General features: G+C 46.7%; 1 protein-coding gene across 2 annotated transcripts in view; it reads right to left on the reverse strand.

The window, feature by feature from the left end:
* The window catches only part of LRFN5 (leucine rich repeat and fibronectin type III domain containing 5), a 101,674-nt gene extending 91,073 nt beyond the window's left edge, over nt 1-10,601 (reverse strand). For both annotated transcript variants that reach the window (XM_038756619.1, XM_038756620.1), the window contains exon 1: nt 9,875-10,601. The gene's annotated coding sequence lies outside the window, so the exon portion shown is untranslated. The remainder of the gene's footprint in view (nt 1-9,874) is intronic.
* Nucleotides 10,602-20,160: the final 9,559 nt, after the last annotated feature.

A 20,160-nucleotide genomic window follows, 5' to 3' on the forward strand; every position in this document is an offset into this window, starting at 1 on the left:
AACATTTTTGTACTGTGCTCTCCCAAGTGCTTAGTACAGTGCTCTGCCCACAGTAAATGCTCAAACAATTCCACTGATTGATTGATTCCCCTTGTTTCTGCTACCCAGACCCTCTTTCGATGGAAACTTCTGGAAAGGGGGATGGGGAAGAGTGAGAGACGAGAGGAGGCAGTGAATGGTCTTGTGCTTCTGTGATAGTTTCCCAAGAGTTTAGTACAGTGCTTTGTACTGTAGTAAAGCAATGCACTGAGATGCAGCATGGTGTGGTGGATAGAGCATAGGTCTGGGAGTCAGAGGTTGTGGGTTCTAATCCTGCCTCTGCCACTTGTCTGCTGTGTGACCTTGAGCAAGTCCCTTCACTTCTCTGGCTCTCAGTTACCTCATCTGTAAAATGGGGATTGAGACTGTGAGCCCCAAGTGGGACAGGGACAGTGTCCAACCCGATTTGCTTGTATCTACCCCAGTGCTTAGTACAAGCGACCCGAGCACACCGTAAGCACTTAACAAATATCACAGTTGTTGTTATTATTACTATTATTATTAGTGGGCACTCAATAAACACCATTACTACTATGACAAGCTCCCAGATGGTACTTCAGAAGGTTGGAACTGACTTAGTCCACTTTCCAAGGGTCTGTCTATGCTGTTCAATCTTGTTAATAATGAGAAACATAGATCCAACCCCTGCCATTGGAAGATTAACCTAGACTGTAAAGTCCTTTATAACAGGGATTATGTCTAGCAACTCTATTGTACTCCTTCATCCCATTAGTAGCACAGTGCTCCGCATACAGTGGCTCAGTGGAAAGAGCCTGGGCTTTGGAGTCAGAGGTCATGGGTTCAAATCCCAGCTCTGCCAACTGTCAGCTGTGTGACTTTGGGCAAGTCACTTAACTTCTCTGTGCCTCAGTTACCTCATCTGTAAAATGGGGATTAAAATTGTGAGCCCCCGGTGGGACAACCTGATCACCTTGTAGCCTCCCCAGCGCTTAGAACAGTGCTTTGCACATAGTAAGCGCTTAACAAATACCGACATTATTATTATTATTATTATTATTATTACAGTGAGCGCTCAAAAAATACCACTGATTGATAATTGATTAAGTTGTTCACTGCAATTACCACACTTCGCTGACTTAGGGGAAGGGAGCCATAAACCAAATATTACTGCATAGATATTTTTTAAAGCACAATGCTTCACAGCCCATCAATAATTAAAGGAAGTCATTTCTTACCTCCCCTATTAATCCTTTGTGTTTCACTTGGTTAGTTAATGGAGAGGCCAACCTTACCAAGTGTTTGTAAAATTTATCTTCAGAGCAGGATGCTATACAATGAGAAAGTAGTCAATCCCCCAGCATCCAAGCAACGCTCACTGCACTACACTTTCTCTGGGTTGAAGCGAAAAGGATGGGTGAAAACAGAAAACCCAAAGGACTGCTTTCTGGTGAGCTGAAACAGGATTACTGTCATGGGTGGGGAAGAAGAAACAATTTTTAAAGACCCAATCAAGCATGACTTCAAAAGATAAGATTCAACCATGGGCAATTAGGAGAGAGAAGCAGAGCACAGACTAGAAATTAGAACAGAGGCTTTGGGAAGATGACAGCACAAAGAAGGATAAACAAAAATAATGCCAGGTGCTGTGGGTAATAGATACAACACTGAGGCAGGGAAGACCTTATAACATGTTCAATGCATAGTGACACAGAAGAGATTGTCAATCACACATCTGTTTCATCGCTACACTCACACATTCTCAAAATGCTTCACCATCAGCAGTAGTTGCTGCTTTCAGGACACACCAGCAATATCCTGGGTATTCTTCTATTACTTACCCATTTAGAACGTTATTCAATGTACAGAATGCTTCTATAAAAAGATTACTCCAGCTAGTTTAGTAGATGTTGGATTCATCCTAGATCTGTATAAATTCAGTTTGTTGTCAATAAAAGGATTTGCAGTTGAGGTGCATGAGTGCACAAAAAGGGACTGATTGCACAGCGTAAATCAAAACTCTGCAATCCACAATAACAGTATCTGCTAGTAATAAATTGGTAAATTGTCCATTTTAATCTTAATCTATAGTACATCACGTTAGTAAACTCCCATAAGCCATTATATGTTGTGAAAGTGATATTTACCTTCCTCATTTCATTTTAACTATTTACCATAACATACATTGTTCTACACTAGTACCGAACCATAACAAATTCCACGAAAATGCCATCTTATGTTGAACCTACCCTAAGGAGCCCTACAAAACATAAACTGCATATGCTTTGGTTGTGCCTCCAAAATCCACTGTGACCACCATTCCAAGCAGCGTGGCTTTGTGGAAAGAGCTCGAGTTTGGGAGTCAGAGGTCATGGGTTCTAATGCCAGCTCCGCCACTTATCAACTGTGTGACTTGGGGCAAGTCACTTCACTCCTCTGGGCCTCAGTCCCCTCATCTGTAAAATGGGGATTAAGTCTGTGAACCCCATGTAGGACAACCTGGTTACCTTGTATCTACCCCAGCACTTAGAACAGTGCTTGGCCCGTAGTAAGTGCTTAACAAATACCGTCACTGTTATTTTTATTCAGTATCGTGTTACAAGCAGTCTTGGACCTGACAATCAGTTTTAGTGAAAGTGAGTAGATGAGTGTATCAAAATGGTTTCCACCCATTCATTTAAAATATTTAAGAAGATCTTGCATGGTAGTCAAGTGTCTGCATTTCGTAGAAGTCCAAAATAGGAGATCACTAAGTCTAGAAATAGCAATGGGAAGCATTGTGAAGCAGTGTGGCCTAGTGGGAAGCAGGGTAGCTTGGTGGATAGAGCCCGGGCATGGAGGTCAGAAAAACCTGGGTTCTAATCCCAGCTCCACTGCTCGTCTGCTATGTGATCCTGGACAGGTCACTTAACTGGAAAATACAGAAAATGCAATCACCAAGGAGAAATGAAATGAAAGAGGAATAAGAAGAAAAAGGAGAGCAGGTAATTCCTACAGAGCAGAACTGACTATACCCTCAAGTCTTAGGCTATATTCTAGTAACAATATTGATTTCTCATGATTAGAACCCCCAGATGATTCTACCTTTTGTATTTCACCCTCACTGCAGGAGGATGAAAGCACAGGGGGGTTCCTTCCCCAAAGATCTGTGACATCAAAGTTCACATCCTCCTGCTTGGGATGGTGCAGTGAAGGCAGAAACAATCTCAGCTGGCTAAGACACCCATGTGGGGAAAGCCCTGAAATCCATTTGAATTGGAGTATCTTGACTGATTTTCATGCAGCAGGAAAATACATTTTACATAATGAGCTAATTAGGGAGCAATATTACAACCTATGTTTCCAATTAAATTAATGATTTGGCATTTGAAGAAAGTGTGACCTTCCTTCAATGGGGCATTCTCACCACGGAAAAAATGACACCTGTGTATAGTTCATCTTCTGCTATATCTTTTGCTTAAATATCCCAGGAAAAATATCCCATGCCCATGGACAAGTAAGCAGATGGCTTCCTGCTCTGAACCCTTCCATAGCCAACCAGCTGACTGTGGGGGTTCAGAGTTCTTAAGTGGGGAAAACTCCTGACTACATGTTGCTTGTCCCTTGTTTCCACACACATCCTCTCCTTCCCAGCTGTAATTTTTGGAACCCACTGCCCAACTGATAGGGTTGATGGGCTCAAAATAGACATTAAACATTCTAAAGTTCCCTTAGTGAAACCACAGGACCATGGGACACGTGCAAATGGAAAGGAGGAGGTGGGCTGCTGCCTGGGGAGTGAAATCACCTTATTCATTCATTCAGCTGTATTTACTGAGTGCTTACTGTGTGCAGAGCACTGTACTAAGTGCTTGGAAAGTACAATTTGGCAACAGAGGCAATCCCTAACCAATAATGGGCTCACAGTCTAGCCCCGCAACCAGAATCCCAGCTCTGTCACATGCCTCCTGTGTGACCTTGGGCAAGTCGCTTCAGGTCTCTGGGCCTCAGTTACCTCATGCGGAAAGTGGGGATTAAGACTGTGAGCCCCATGTGGGCAGGGACTGTGTCCAACCCAATTATCTTGTTTCTACCCCAGCGCTTAGTACAGTGCCTGGCACACAGTGAGCATTTAACAAATGACATGATTATTAGCATTAAGGATTCAGTCAATCATCATCACTGTGGTCAGTGTTCAATCACCACCACTACTTTATCATTACACCATCAGTACAACAGACCCATCTCTCAATACTGCTACGAAAGGGGGATCATCCTCTTGAAATTGTAAATGGATTTCTGCTTACTTGTGTCATCCCCCAAATCTGAAATTTCCCCGGCTAGACAAATCCAACTTCAGCTCTTGGTTTGCTATATGACCTTGGACAAGTCACTTCACTTCTCTGACCCTCACTTTCCATATCTATACCGTGGGTATGACAATGTCTGTCTCTCCCTCTCTCCAAGGGATGTTATGAGGATAAAATGAGAGAAGTTTTATGAAAGTCTCCCCCACTGGACTGTAAGCTCCTTGTGGTCAGGGAATGTGTCTTCTAATTCTGTTGTACCGTAGTCTCCCAAGTGCTTAGTACAGTGCTCTGCTCATAATAAGTGTTCAATAAATACCACTGATTGACTGACTGAAAGTGCTTTAAAATAATCAAACTGTTTTATAAATTCAAGACTATTTTTGTTTTAAATTTGCCTTGAAGCCTCCTCAATCTAACATACAGAATTTCCAGATACAATTCTACTCTTAACTCCTTGGCATTTAACTGTCATTATAACTCTTTTGAAACCCTGTTGTAGGTTTTTTGGATAATTACAAAAAACCAAAGATATAAACAACGTTTTTATCGACATCGACAGCAGTTCATGGCTTTTTTTTCCTTGATCTGGTTTACTAAAAGTTATCAAGTCAGATAAGACAGAAGTGAGAACAGAAAAAGCTTTAGTTAATGGAGGATGCAAACACAAAAGGGAACCAGAATTAAATGCATCAAATGAAGATGATTTTCTATTTTCTGCTTGTTCTCCAAAAACCTAAAAACATATCAATACACCAAAGTGAAATTATGGTAAATGTGACAAACTGTTTGGGGAGTAAATCTTTACTACGTGGTTTAATTGATGTCACTGGAAAACTTGCTTTGATATGGATTTATAATTTACAGTTACCATTATGCTAGAAATATCATTGATTATCACCCAATCATTGCAATGAATTTTGAAAGCAATTTAAGCCAGAAACACTAGGAAGGACTTCATCATGAAAAAAGATGGGAAATGAACTTAACCTCATCTTTAGATTTTCTTGCAGATTCTGTGATATGGTTTATTTTGATAAGTTTAACAACTATTTCCTGCCTGCCTAAAATCATTTCCATAATTCACAACACAGTTTTTTTCCAAAATCACAATATACGTAAATAGAATGGACAAATTATAACGATATTCACTCCAAACAATTCAAAATGGTGGCTCTAGGAATGAATATGTGGGCTGCAGACATTTAGGAAGGTAGTCTCTACTGAATTCTGAGTTCTGAGGTGATGTATATATCGGGGAATAATATGGGAAAAGTAACTGCCTAATTTTTCCAGAATTTATGATCAAAGGTAGACACATAATATTTTTCCTCACCCACAAAGCACAAGCTATAGAATTGTCCATGCATAATATAAAACCTGTTATAGTAATGGGAGTGCATTACAGCTCAGCCTAAACTGAGAAACATCCAAGAAACGATTCCATTTCAGCTCTTAAAACAGTAGTGCCCTCCCTTTTTCCAAAAAAAAATCAACAAAAGAATATTGTTGTCAGCAATTTCCTCTACTGTGAGCTAAATGGAGAGAATCTGAAGGGATTTTTCTTTGTCCAGAAAACTATGGGATGGCAGAGGGCTTCTTCCCTCCACACAGCAGCAGCAGGAAGAAGATCCCCAATTTCACCTCCATGAAAACTCAGCTAAGCCACAAGACTGAAATTGCTTTGAGCAGCTGCAGGACGCAGGGTGTCGGATGTGGAAATGGGCCAAAGGAAATGATCCTTACCAGAGCACTAGAAGTTGTGTCCTAGAGTATACCGTGGGCAGGAAACGAATCTACCAACTCTGTTGTATTGTACTCTCTCAAGCTCTTAGTAGTGTCCTGAACATAGTAAGTGCTCAAAAAATACCACTGATGACAATTATGCTGCTGCTGCTGATGATGATGACAGAGTCTCTACTACCTTCCACTCCCATGTCATGCAGAGGCATTGCTTTTATTCTGGGAGTTTGGAAGTGGGGAAGATGAAGTATGCATCAATCAATCAATAAGTGGTATTTACTGAGCACTTTACTGCATGCAGAGCACTGTACTAAGCACTTGGGAGAGAACAATATAACAATAAACAGACACATTCCCTGCCCACAATGAGCTCACAGTCTCACATGCCCTGGGAGTGAGGGTAGAACTGGAGAGTTTTTGCACGCCTATTCTCTCCTTAGAAAGCAAGAAGAAAAAGACTCATTGATGAGCAGCAAATTCAGTGGAGGTACCCAACAGCTATATGCATTTCAAATGAACTGGTAACCAGAGAGGCTCTTGAGTCAGGGAGGTGATATGAGGGAAGAGAAAGGAAAGGGGACAGCATTAGCCACGCTGATGCTTCGGGTCATCACCCACCTCATGGGAAGACTGACAAACGGTCTGGAGGAGAGGATTTGGCTGTGGGAGTGAAGCTGATAATTCTTAGGTTCCTACCACTTTCCCTGTTGAGACTTTTCTCTCTCCCTCTCTCTAACTCATCCCAGTGGGTTCTAGCAAGTTGAATACAAGTGGCAAGCTTCTAAGCGGTTGGTCCCCCAGGGGATGTTTGTACAAACCACACTGACAACCGTCACCTCCCACAACTTTACAGTTGCCAGATTCCCCAAATGCGCTTCTGCTCCTTCATGGGTCTGAAGCCTGAAAACACACCTAGGGAATCCGCAACTATTCAAACCACCAAATGGGCCTTGTTCCGGCCCTAGAAAATAGTGCAGGGCTTGTAGGGTGGATCCGTGTAAAGGCTGGAAGGGGAGAATTTGAAATAGATTTTCTCTGTGTGCACCCATCGATGACTTGTGGACAGCCAGTCTGAGGGATAACTCCCCCTTTTACAGATGAGGAAATTGAGGGATGAGTATGTTGCGTGACTTGGCCAAGGTCACACGGAAGGCAAGAGCTGGGGTTGGCAACCCGGATCCTCTAACTCCCAGGCCCAAGCTCATTCTATCTCCTAAGCCACACCGCTTCTCAGCTAAATAAATACCTTCCAAGTCTTCTCAGTTGTTTGGACGTTGGGCTCTGGGTGTCCTGGGGCTCATGGATCGATTCTGATTCACACTGGAGAGAATTCTCCCCGCATTCCTTCTCCCTTGCTCTTCCCTCTTTTCTTTTCTGCACGGTTTCCACCCCATTTCAGAGCCAAGCCTTGTTCTAAAAGGGATGTTCCTATTTAGTCTCCTCTCCCGGAGCGATGCCACCGCTTCCACGCTCGGCCCGCCGATCCGGACCCAGGCCGGAGGTGGCAGAAAGCAAAAATGAACCCAGGAGCCGCGGGGGTTTGGGTCCGATGGGGGTTGGTGCCAGCTTCTCCGGCTTGAGCAGGGTGGGGGGCGGTGGAGACCCGAGGGAGGCCCACCCTGCTGCGGGTTTTAGGGTCAGGGAAGCCCCGTCCCTGGGGTGGGTGTTTCAGGCGGAGAGGAGGAACCACTGATATTCGCGAGAAAGGGAGAGGATGGGGAAGAGAAAGACGGAGAGAATCAATCAATCAATCAATCAATCGTATTTATTGAGCGCTTACTATGTGCAGAGCACTGTACTAAGCGCTTGGGAAGTACAAATTGGCAACACATAGAGACAGTCCCTACCCAACAGTGGGCTCACCGTCTAAAAGGGGGAGACAGAGAACAGAACCAAACGTACCAACAAAATAAAATAAACAGGATAGAAATGTACAAGTAAAATAAATAAATAAATAAATAGAGTAATAAATATGTACAACCATATATACATATATACAGGTGCTGTGGGGAAGGGAAGGAGGTAAGATGGGGGGATGGAGAGGGGGACGAGGAGGAGAGGAAGGAAGGGGCTCAGTCTGGGAAGGCCTCCTGGAGGAGGTGAGCTCTCAGCAGGGCCTTGAAGGGAGGAAGAGAGCTAGCTTGGCGGATGGGCAGAGGGATTGGGGGCATTCCAGGCCCGGGGGAGGCCGTGGGCCGGGGGTCGATGGCGGGACAGGCGAGAAAAGAGGCCTAACGGTGAGGAGATTAGCGGCGGAGGAGCGGAGGGTGCGCGCTGGGCTGGAGAAGGACAGAAGGGAGGTGAGGTAGGAGGGGGCGAGGGGATGGACAGCCTTGAAGCCCAGGGTGAGGGGTTTCTGCCTGATGCGCAGATTGATTGGTAGCCACTGGAGATTTTTGAGGAGGGGAGTGATATGCCCAGAGCGTTTCTGGACAAAGATAATCCTTCCGAGAAGGAAGCCTCCTGCGGGTGGGCCTGGGTGGCGGGCACCAGCCAACCCCTCGCCCCTCTTATCTTTGTCCCTTGCCCCGGGTGGGTCCCGAAGGGGCCCGAGCCTGCCCAGCCCCCAATGCCAACTGCATAAATGGCCCTGTAGCACCACCAGCCTGCCACAGCCGGGGATGCGGCCGCTGCCGCCACTCCTCCTCCTCCTCCTCCTCCTCCATCGCCGCAGCGTGCCGCGCAGCGTGCGGACACTGCCGTAAAGGCCCCCCCGCGCTCTGCCAATGCCATCCTCCGGGGGCGACGGGCACCCCGGGGCCCGCTGTTCCGCTCGATTAGTCGCATCGTCTTCCCTAGAGAAGGAAACACTGACGATGCCACTTGGCGAGCAATTGGGCGGGTGAACCCTAATGCTCTCAAGAAGCTAGTGAGCCCCTGGGGGTGGCGGGGAGGGATGGATGGGGAAAAGGGGCTTCAAAGTTAACTACATTGGCTCGGCCTCCGCCAGCCCTCCTCCATTTTCACGTCTCGTGGATCCCCACGCCGAACATCCTCGGGTGGATCATGAAGGTTTAAAAATAAAATCAGGGGCTCCGAGCCGCTGCCAAGACAGTAACACTACTGGGTTCGTCCTCCTTTTTTTTCTCTCTCTCTCCCCCAGTGTGCGTGTCTGCCTTTTCTCCATTCCCCAAGAGGAAACTGCATGCCCTATATACCGCATGCATGCACCTCCCCTGGGTTCCAGCGCCCTAGACCCTGGTAACTATGAAGCATCTTTCAATAGACACACATGCACACACACGCGGGGTACAGAGGACGGTGTAAGAGGTCTCCCATGCACAACACGTCCCACGAAAACTCAATTCCGGATCCAAGTCTCCGGATCCCCTTTCCGCCTCGGCGTTGAGGGGCTGACCAGCTCTTCAAAGACCCGAAAACAAATGCAACCTGAGAGCCAAAGACGGAGCAAGTGGCAACGTACTGTCGGTGGGGGCGATGCCTCGATTCCCCCGGCTATGGATTCCTAACCGGCCCCTCCATCCATCCATCCCGAAACGACCGGTGGGTCCCCGACGCCGAAGGAAAACACCATATTTAAATCCCTCGCATCTTCATACGGGTTTAACACGCTCAGCTGTCCAAAACAGGCTCCGGGGTGGAGCGCCACCCCAGCCCCATTGGCTCGCAGGGCTGGATTAGGCGCTTCTCCCCGCATTTAGTTCCCCCGACATGGAAATTCGGGGGCTAAGTCCCCATCACGCCGGGCGCCCTGGGGGATCCAGACCCTTCCTAACGAATTTCCAAACATTAATAAGTAAAGTAGCCTGCAATGCAGATAAGGCGCTGGAAACCGGATCCGAGGGGGGGGGAAAGGGGGAAAGGTGGTTTGGTGGCTTTCTGGTTACCTGGTGCCTCTAGAGGAAAAGCCGGTGGAGGGGAGCGCGTTCTCCCTGCAGCATCGGCAAGGTGGGTGCAGGTGGGTTTCACAGTCCCACTGGGGTCTCGCTGGTCACTTTCCTGGCCTTTCCCGTGGCTCAGCATCCTAAGGAGGCGAAACGGGCGCCGCCGCCGCCGCCGCCTCCTCCTCCTCCTCCTCCGCCTGCAGGTCGGGCTGGGTGGGGGATCGTCTCCGCTCGCCCCATGGAAACCGGCGGTTCAGCTCTCCGGGAGCGGGCAGGGGCCGAGCGGCTGCAGGCAGGCGCACGCACACCCACCCATGCACACAGGCGGCCGAGCACACGCCGTGTCCCGCCCCGAGCACGGCCCCGCGCGGGCGACCGGCGGGCGCGGGGGCTCCTCCGCCCAACCCTCTCCGGCGCCCCCAGGACCCAGCAGGGCAGAGCCGTGTGGCATAGCCTCTCGGTCACGTTTCCTTCAAGTTCGCCGCCGACCCAAATCCACGCCGTTCAAAAACCGGGGACATTTTGGGGTCTTTTTTAAAAAAATAAAGCAGTTTCGCCTTCCTTTCCCCGGCGATCTAGGCTGAAGTTGAGGATTCGGGAAAAGGTCTCAGTGGCGGGGCGCCGTCCTCTGCCCGGGAGCGGGGCTTCCCTTTTTGACCTTGCGATGGACCCGGACGCGGCGGGCGGAGCCCCGGGGCAGCCTCGCCGGAGGGAGGGACCGGGACCCTCGGGGGCGGCCGCGTCCCGGGAATCCGCCTCCCGGGAATCCTGCCGCCGTGGCGCGCGGTGGCGGCGGCGCGGAGCCCCGGCTACCGACCCATCCTCCGGCACAGGCGGGCGGGGGGAAGCGCAATCTCCCCCCCCCCCACCCCACCCGCCCAGACGGACAGACGGATCGTTAGCGACCGGCAAGATGAAGGCAACTGGAAGCGGTGCGAAGGGCAGGCAGGGGAAGCAACCCTACAATCTCCCCATCGCTTTTTTCGCTCTCTCTCTCTCGCGGCGGACGTGCGGGTGGTGTGGATTTCCAGAAGGTTTCGCTCCCCTGCCCCACCCCCGGCCGGTTCCCTTTTTTTTTTTTTTTGGGATAAACCGACCGCGCAAATCAGGGGGGTGGGAATGGTTGCCCGGGAGTCCCCGCATCCGAGGGTCCCCGGCGAGCGGTCCCCGGCGAAGCCATCCGCGTCCCCCCCAAAAAGGGGAGGGGGGGGGAGAAATCGCTCCCCAATCCTCCGATCCTGGGCACACAGCTGCACAATCACTCACACACACACACACACAACTGCCCCTCCTCCTTCTCCTCCTGCTTCTCCTCCCCCTTTCCCGGAGCGAGTCAGTGTATTCAGGGCTGTCCCCTCTGCAGCATCCAGGCGGTTTTGTGGGCCCCTTGATCCCTTCCCCAGCTGCGGGGAGGGGGGGAAGAGTCACACCAAATCTCAGCAGGCACCGCAGCGTTTAGCGCCTCTCCCCACCCTCCCTCTCCTCCCCCTCCTCGGCGAGTTAATCCGGAGAGTGAGAAGGTGCCGGGCAGGGAATGCCGGAGTGGGGAAGGACCGGCCCCGGCGTCATTCCCGACTCTTCCCCCACCCCTGGAGAGGGAATCACCGCGGCTTCGGTTGGGAAAAGCCCGCGGAGAGGAGCAGCCCCCGGGGGGAGTGGGCCTTCCGCCAAGTCGCTCCCGGCTTTTCAATGCAACGTTTTTTTTTGTGTGTGTGTATAGTCATTCATTCAATCGTATTTATTGAGCGCTTACTGTGTGCAAAGCACTGTATTGTGCTGCGTACAGATTGTGTATATAGATATATATGTCTATAGATTGCGTATTATAGAATATATGGATTGTGTATAACATGTTTTGTGTCTGTTTCCCCCTTCTAGACTGTGAGCCCGTTGTTGGGTAGGGACCGTCTCCATATCATCATCATCAATCGTATTTATTGAGCGCTTACTGTGTGCAGAGCACTGTAGTAAGCGCTTGGGAAGTACAAATTGGCAACATATAGAGACAGTCCCTACCCAGTGGGCTCACAGTCTGCTGCCGACTCGTGTACAGTGCACTGTACACAGGAAGCGCTCAATAAATACGATTGAATGAATAATGGATTGTGTGTGTGTGCGGGGGTGGGACTTCTCCGGAATTGTCTGGGTTCTCTATCCGGGGCAGGCGGGCGACCAGGGGTGTGTGGAAAGGGGTTGCTCGGGATCCCAAGCTAGCTCTCTTCCTCCCTTCAAGGCCCTACTGAGAGCTCACCTACTCCAGGAGGCCTTCCCAGACTGAGCCCCTTCCTTCCTCTCCCCCTCGTCCCCCTCTCCATCCCCCCCTTCTTACCTCCTTCCCTTCCCCACAGCACCTGTATAGATGTATATATGTTTGTACATATTTATTACTTTATTTATTTTACTTGTACATATCTATTCTATTTATTTTATTTTGTTAGTATGTTTGGTTTTGTTCTCTGTCTCCCCCTTTTAGACTGTGAGCCCACTGTTGGGTAGGGACTGTCTCTATATGTTGCCAATTTGTACTTCCCAAGCGCTTAGTACAGTGCTCTGCACATAGTAAGCGCTCAATAAATACGATTGATGATGATGGTGATGATGCCCGCCGGCCGGGACCTCCTCTGCCCCGGACTCCTCCTCCCCCTCCATCCCGAAGCCCTTCCCCTGTCCGAGGGGCGCCAGAAATCCCCGCCAGGCCTCGAACCCATGGAGGTGCAAAGAGGAGGGAGGAAGGGGGTATATATGTTATATGTATATATGTTTGTACGTATTTATTACTCTATTTATTTTATTTGTACATGTTTATTCTGTTTATTTTATTTTGTTAATATGTTTTGTTCTCTGTCTCCCCCTTCCAAACTGTGAGCCCACTGTTGGGTAGGGACCGTCTCTATATGTTGCCAACTTGTACTTCGCAAGCACTTAGTACAGTGCTCTGCACACAGTAAGCGCTCAATAAATACGACTGAATGAATGAATTAATATACATGTATATATTCTATTTATTTTATTCTGTTAGTATGTTTGGTTTTGTTCTCTGTCTCCCCCTTTTAGACTGTGAGCCCACTGTTGGGTAGGGACTGTCTCTATGTGTTGCCAATTTGTACTTCCCAAGCGCTTAGTACAGTGCTCTGCACATAGTAAGCGCTCAATAAATACGATTGATGATGATGATGATATATATATGTATATATGTTTGTACATTTTTTTTACTCTATTTATTTTATTTGTACATATCTATTCTATTTATTTTATTTTGTTGGTATGTTTGGTTTTGTTCTCTGTCTCCCCCTTTTAGACTGGGAGCCCACTGTTGGGTAGGGACTGTCTCTAGATGTTGCCAATTTGTACTTCCCAAGCGCTTAGTACAGTGCTCTGCACATAGTAAGCGCTCAATACGATTGATGATGATGAATGAATGCAGCCAGACTTGAGCTCCGTCAAAGGGGCGGGGGTCTCTCGAAGCCCCGCTGCCGGGGTCCTTCTAGCCTTTCCCTCCCTCGCCGTAGGGATGCTACTTCCCAAGCGCTCAGCGCAGTGCTCTGCGCACAGTAAGCGCTCAATAAATACGACTGAATGAATGAGTGACGGCTGGGGCTTCGGATCGACCTCGTGACGCGATGCACCGACTTGGCAGATTTGGGAGAAACTCAGTGCCCCACTCCAGCGTCCCCCACTCGCTGCAGATGAGCCCCGGCGGCTGCAAGGAGGCCGACGACGGGGGGGCACAGAAGGAAGCGCTGAGCCGCAAAGGGGGGAAGGAGGGAGGAGGGAGCGGGAAGGGAAGGTGGGGGAAGAGCGGGGGAAGGCGGGGAGCAGGGCGGGGCGGGCCACGGGGGCGATGGCTCCGCCCTTCCCTCCGCCCTCGTTCCCTCCCTAACTCCACGTGGGCGGCCCCTTCCTCTCCCCGAGCGCCGCCGGGCCCCGCGCTCCTCCGCTCGGCCTCCTCCGGTCTGCCCCTGCCCGCCGCCGCCGCCGCCGGCCACGGAACCCCGGTTCCCCTGCGCCCCCTTTTCCCCACCGCCCCCGGCCTGGCAGAGGGGCCGCCCCGGCCGAAGACAAGTCGTCGACGCCCCAGAGGCGAAGCCTCCAGGTCCTGCCGCTCTTTAGGGAGGGAACGGGGGGTTGGAAGGGCTGGATTTTAGACTGTGAGCCCCTTTTAGACTGTGAGCCCACTGTTGGGTAGGGACTGTCTCTATGTGATGCCAATTTGTACTTCCCAAGCGCTTAGTACAGTGCTCTGCACATAGTAAGCGCTCAATAAATACGATTGATTGATTGATTGGATTCGGTTTCCCACCCGAGGATGCTGCGGGACTAAATCCCCATCCCCTTCCCCAAGGATGGAAGGACGCAATGGGGGACGAACCGGCCTTTTGCTGCCTATCGGACCGGTAAAGGTGACCGGGGGAAGGGAAAAGCCCAGTGGTCCAACCTTCTTCCCCTCCCTCCTTTAAACTTCTTTCCCAGTCCGTCCAGCCGGATCGTACGCTTGCTTGTTTTCATCATCATCAATCTATAATAATAATAATGATAATCCAAAAATTGTCATATTTTTTTAGGGCAAATATGTGCCAAGCACTGTTCTAACTGCTGGAGTAGATACAATATCATCATCATCGTCATCATCAATCGTATTTATGGAGCGCTTACTAGGTGCAGAGCACTGTACTAAGCGCTTGGGAAGGACAAATGGGCAACCTATAGAGACAGTCCCTACCCAACAGTGGGCTCACAGTCTAAAAGAACTGTTTGTTTTGGGGGGAGTTTGGTTTTGCAGGATGAATATTTCTCTCTTCTCTACTCCTCCGTGCCCCACTGGCAAGCCTCACTACTCCCGAAGGCTCACCATCCCGATTTGTTGGTTTCTTGCTGCTTGGGGGAACTAATTGGAGCAAGACAGTTGAAGGGAGGATGTGTGAACTTAGGCACTTAAGTATCGCAGCTGGTAGACTTTTCTAGACAGAGCCGTTGGGCACGAGGAACTTAACATCTCCTTTACTTAGAAAGTGACCATTAAAAATGAGTATTTGGTTTGATGGTGAATAAGGGAGAGAATCTGCTTTTGACCGCTAACTTTTGCTCAACTGTAGGGAATTTCCAGAGTTCTTACCGAACCTTGCCTTTCAGCTGTCCTTCCGGGTAATTATATGTTTTTTGAGCCTACCCACTGCAGGTGTTGCTAATTCAAGAGAATTATTTGTTTGCTTGTTTAATTGGTTGGGTTTAGTGATTTTTACAAATGACTTATGTGAATGCAACTCTGCTTACTCACAAAACCCCATTAAGACGTTAAGTAAACATTTGTTCCTTATCTGCAAACAGCCTTTATATTGTTACTTCTCCTCCCGCAAAACAAACATACCTCAATAAACAAAACTTCAGTTGTCTGCAAGCCCTCCCCCAGCTGGAGATTGAATTGATGGGATATTGAGAGAACTGTTATGGGTTATAGTCCTTATCTTCGAATTAAAAACAATAGAAAAGTTGGGTGTTCATTCCAGGCCATAAACGAAATTCAAATGTTTGGAGATTGAAGTCATGACTACATGATAAAGAATTGCTGTGGTAATATTTATGCCTTTGTGTTTCAAGGAAAGCATGGTATGCCCCTTTAATTTATGTTTTAACTCTGTTGATATATTTTGAGAGGTTTAGTTTTGTGTAGAATGCAGTCTGAAAAATTTAATTGTGGTTGAGTTTTGGGTTTGGGCTGCTAAATGCATCCGCCTCATCCTTCTAGTATGCAGCAAAAGTACTTTAGTAATGAAGGGTAAATTAATATTCCACTCACTATATGAAAAAATCCAAAAACTGTAAAACATAGCTATATGCATTGTTTTACATCCATCTGTTGGCTTTTTGTATTTATGATTACTGAGGAAAAATGAAATAAGGGCTTGCATTCTTCTGTCTCTCAGGTGATGCCGCAGGAATGGGTAACTCCTGAAAAATATAGTCTAAAATCGAGTCAGAACAAAGTCAGCTAAATATAAGGCATTAAGACTTTCTCATAGGGCCTGGAGTTAGGTCATTCAAAGTTGTAGAAATGTATGTTTAATAGATTAAAGTAGCTGAGAACCATATTTCTGGTATTTCACCTGGCTATTAATCTTGGGGTAGTACACTGGGGTATGTATATGCTCTCAGGTAGAGGATTGGCTGAACTTGGGTCAAGTTGACAATCCAGGCACATTTTTTTCTAGAGTGATCAGGCCTGTTTCTGATCCAACTGAAAACAGCCACTGAATTTTTCGTATTTAATGTTGCTGTAGGTCGTGCTCCAGGTGCTTTTGTCTGGAATATTTCTATCAACAATTTCCTCTGCATTGTAACACTCTCTAGAGCCTATGTGATGCCAATTTGTACTTCCCAAGCGCTTAGTACAGTGCTCTGCACATAGTAAGCGCTCAATAAATACGATTGATTGATTGATAGAGCCTCTATCAAGTACAGGCAGGATGGTGTGTATTGGATGCCAGTGTCTGCTTTAATCTCTCTATCAGGCTGCTGAATCAGTTTATTCCTGTTGTCTTGTCACAATGTGAATTTGTCTTTCGCCAGGGACAAAGAAGAATGCACACTATCCTTTGGAGGAGGAGGTGGGGATGTGGGAGGCTGTTAAAGGAAAGTTGTGAACTAGACATCAGAGTTGTTTCCCGAGTTTTCCTTTGCCACCTGCTCTGGACTCTCAGAACTGCTGCAGCAGCTTGATGATGTAGGTTGTCGATCTTGTGCCTAAGACCACACTTTCCTTAGCCTCTACACTGGGAAAACATTTTATAGTAGTATTCTTCTGGAAGCTGGATTCCAGATGGCTCAGGCGGTACTTAAACTTTTAGTGTTACTTCATGGGCATAGGACCTAACTAGGAAGGGAAGAATAGTCTTTAGCAGCATTAAGACCCAGTAGGAGAATATTAATCTCTGCAAAGCTTTTGGTGGATGTTTGATAAACAAGTTTAAAGTGAAAGGAATGATTTTTTTTCCCCTCCCAGAAGGCACCATGAATTTACAACATCACATTTAGGGTAGTTTCTTATATTATTGTCTGGGATTTCTCTGGTTTGAGATGTCTTTCCATTACCAGGAGAATTGCAGGATCACTTGTGGTATTCGTTAAGGGTTTACTATGTGGCTGGCGCTGTACTAAGAGCTGGAGTAGATACAAGAAAATCAGGTTGGACACAGTCCCTGTCCCTCGTGGGTGTCACACTCTCAGTCACCATATTACAGATGAGGTAACTGAGGCCCAGAGAAGTGAAGTGATTTACCCAAGGTCACACAGCAGGCAAGTGGCAGAGGCGGGATTAGAACCAGGACCTTCTTACTCTCAGGCCAGTGTTCGATGCACTGTGCCATGCATCTCTATTTAAAGAAGGCTGCAGCAATTTTCCAGAGGCTCTGGTGTCTATACCTAAACCAAATTATAACGGATTGACAGAAATAATCTGGTGAAGCTATGCTTCTTTTGACCCCCGAGTTTATCTTGGGAAAATGTTCCATACCTGTTGAATTAATGTGAGAATCTGTAATTATGAAGTGAATTAGAAATAGTTGTAAGGTGACAGTATTATACATATTGCCAGAAATCTGATGTTGAACTGCATAATGAATTAATTTCTAGGTATGGAGTTTTCATAATCAGTAGAGTGTCTTCACAGTTCCCTCTTCTCCTTGATTGACAAAGTTCATCTTCAGAGATCTGTAGACTCACCCTGGGAAAATCTTGGTATCAAGTTGTTGAGAGTAGAATATTTTCAATCCATTTAAATTTCATTTGGGCTGATTTTGAGGCAAAGAGAAAATTAATATAGTTTGATAGTCCGCGACACTTTTTGGTAGTTTGTTACAGCCACTGGAATCACTAGCTGCCTAGTGGAAAGAGTATGGGCTGGAAAGTCAGAAGACCTGGGTTCTAATCTAGTCCCTGCGACTTGCCTGCTGTGAGACCTTGGGCAAGTCACTTAATGTTTCTGTGCCTCAGCTTTTTCAGCTGTAAAATGGGGATTACCTCTTCTCCCTCCCCCTTTGCCTGGCAGCCCCAAGTGGAACAGGAACTGTTTGACCTGATTCTACTCTCTCTCCCCTTCCAGTGTTTGATTCAGCATCTGGCACATAAGAGTTTAGCAAATACCACATTTATGTATTATTTTTAGAAACTTTCAGAACGTCTAATTATTTCACATCCAGACACTTTTTGAATAGATAATTTAGAGATTTTATTGTGATTCATTCATTCAGTTGTATATATTGAGCACTTACTGTGTGCAGAGCACTGTTAAGTGCTTGGGAGAGTATCAATCAATCAATCGTATTTATTGAGCGCTTACTGTGTGCAGAGCACTGTACTAAGTGCTTGGGAAGTACAAGTTGGCAACATATAGAGACAGTCCCTACCCAACAGTGGGCTCACAGTTTTTAAAGGGCATGTACATGCTCTGAACACAATGAATCCTCAGTAATTACTGCTGAGATGGGATCGATCCAAATGTACTGTCATGTTCACATCTTGATCTTCCTTAAAAGGCACCATATTCAGGATCAAGAGGTAAAACCTAAAATCTAACATATCCCACCATGATCACTTTCAAAAAACATTTTGGGTATAGATATCCTGTTACCCTGTGCAATCTCCACTCCTTTGGAAATGAGAAGCAGCATGGTCTAGTGGATAGAGCATGGGCCCGGAAGTTAGAAGGACCTGGGTTCTAATCCCGGTTCTGCCACTAGTCTACTGTGTGACCTTGGGCAAGGTATTTCAGTTCTTTGTGCCACTATACTGTGTGACCTTGGGCAAGGTACTTCAGTTCTTTGTGCCTTAGTTACCTCATCTGTAAGATGCAGATTAAGACTGTGAGCCCCATGTGGGACATGGAGTATGATTAACCAGAGTGACGAGTTTCTCTCCAAGTGTGTAGTAAAATGCCTGGCACATAGTAAGCACTTAACAAATGCTATTTAAAGAAAAAGGTTTTAAACAATTATATATCTGGTGGGTACTCTGAGTATTGGGCTACCAAATACATACATGAAATATTGTTTTACATAGGATTTTATGGTGTGCGATTCTCCAACAGTCTATCTGAAATCACAAAGTGTGTGCTGTGTTCACTTTTTAAACACACATTTTATTGTAATCCTCTCTGAAATTGGAATTTATAAACAACACATTTAATGGCCTACTTTATGATAGAACACCATGAAAGTGAAGTTAGCTGGGTCAAAATCCATCTTTATTATGTAAATCTATAGTATTTTGCACTCAGTTTGGAACAGACAATTTAAATTTCCCTAGTGTTATATTTAGCTCTCAGTGACCAGCTTGGTTGTGGTTGTGAAGGTTTATCTGTGGGACAATCGCTCCTCTAGTTATAAGCAGTAGTGTATCATTTTCATAACTATACTTTGTAATTTTTATTGGGCAGCATCTGTGTGTAGAACACTATGCTAAGCACTTGGGAAGAGTAAAACAGAATCAGTAGACCCTGATCCCTGCTCTCAAGGATCTTCTCTTCCTATAACAATGAATAGTCAGTTGTTTTTATTGAGCACTTACGGTATGCAGACCACTATACTGAGTGCTTGGGAGAGTACAATATAACAGACACATTCCCTGCTTAGAGTCTAGAGGATACAGAATACAATAGAGCAAAATCTCCATTGAAATTAATGGAAGTTAGTCTTGTGAAGCTGGAAGTTTAGGCTCTTTGATGCCTGATTTAGTTTACTTTTAGCACTGCTTTTTATTATTGAAGTCCTCCCTTTACTATACAACACTGCATCTTGGAAGCACAGGGGAAAGAGTCAGGTATAAAGGAAAATAAGGACGTTTGGAACTCCACAGACATCTTATTCTGTATCCTCTTTTTTTTTCCCCTTTCCAGGACTGTTGGCTTCTTCCCTAGAGAAAACCAGAACATGTATTCTTAAAAGCTCTGCATTTTATTTTCTACTCAGACTGATAGAGCCCCTAAAAATGCTTGAGCAATTCCTCAAGGAGACTATTCTGAAAGCTTATGAAAGATTAATTTTCCCAGTGTCTAAATTGTGTCATCCAGCTGGAGCATAGGTTAATTATTCAGTTGAAACAAAAGGTATTATTATTATCACCAACATTTGTTTAGGTGCTTACAATGTGCAGAGCAGTGTACTAAGCTTATGCTGGGGTGATTATAAGAAACTCAATAAATGCATGATCATTGGCTCTCAAGGGACTCACAGTCTAATTTTTAGTGCTTTGTCTAGTCCAATCCCATTTAGTTCATTTGGTCTTCTAGATGGATATTC

This window comes from Tachyglossus aculeatus, chromosome 14, assembly GCF_015852505.1.
Source record: "Tachyglossus aculeatus isolate mTacAcu1 chromosome 14, mTacAcu1.pri, whole genome shotgun sequence".
Classification (NCBI taxonomy): Eukaryota; Metazoa; Chordata; class Mammalia; order Monotremata; family Tachyglossidae; genus Tachyglossus; species Tachyglossus aculeatus.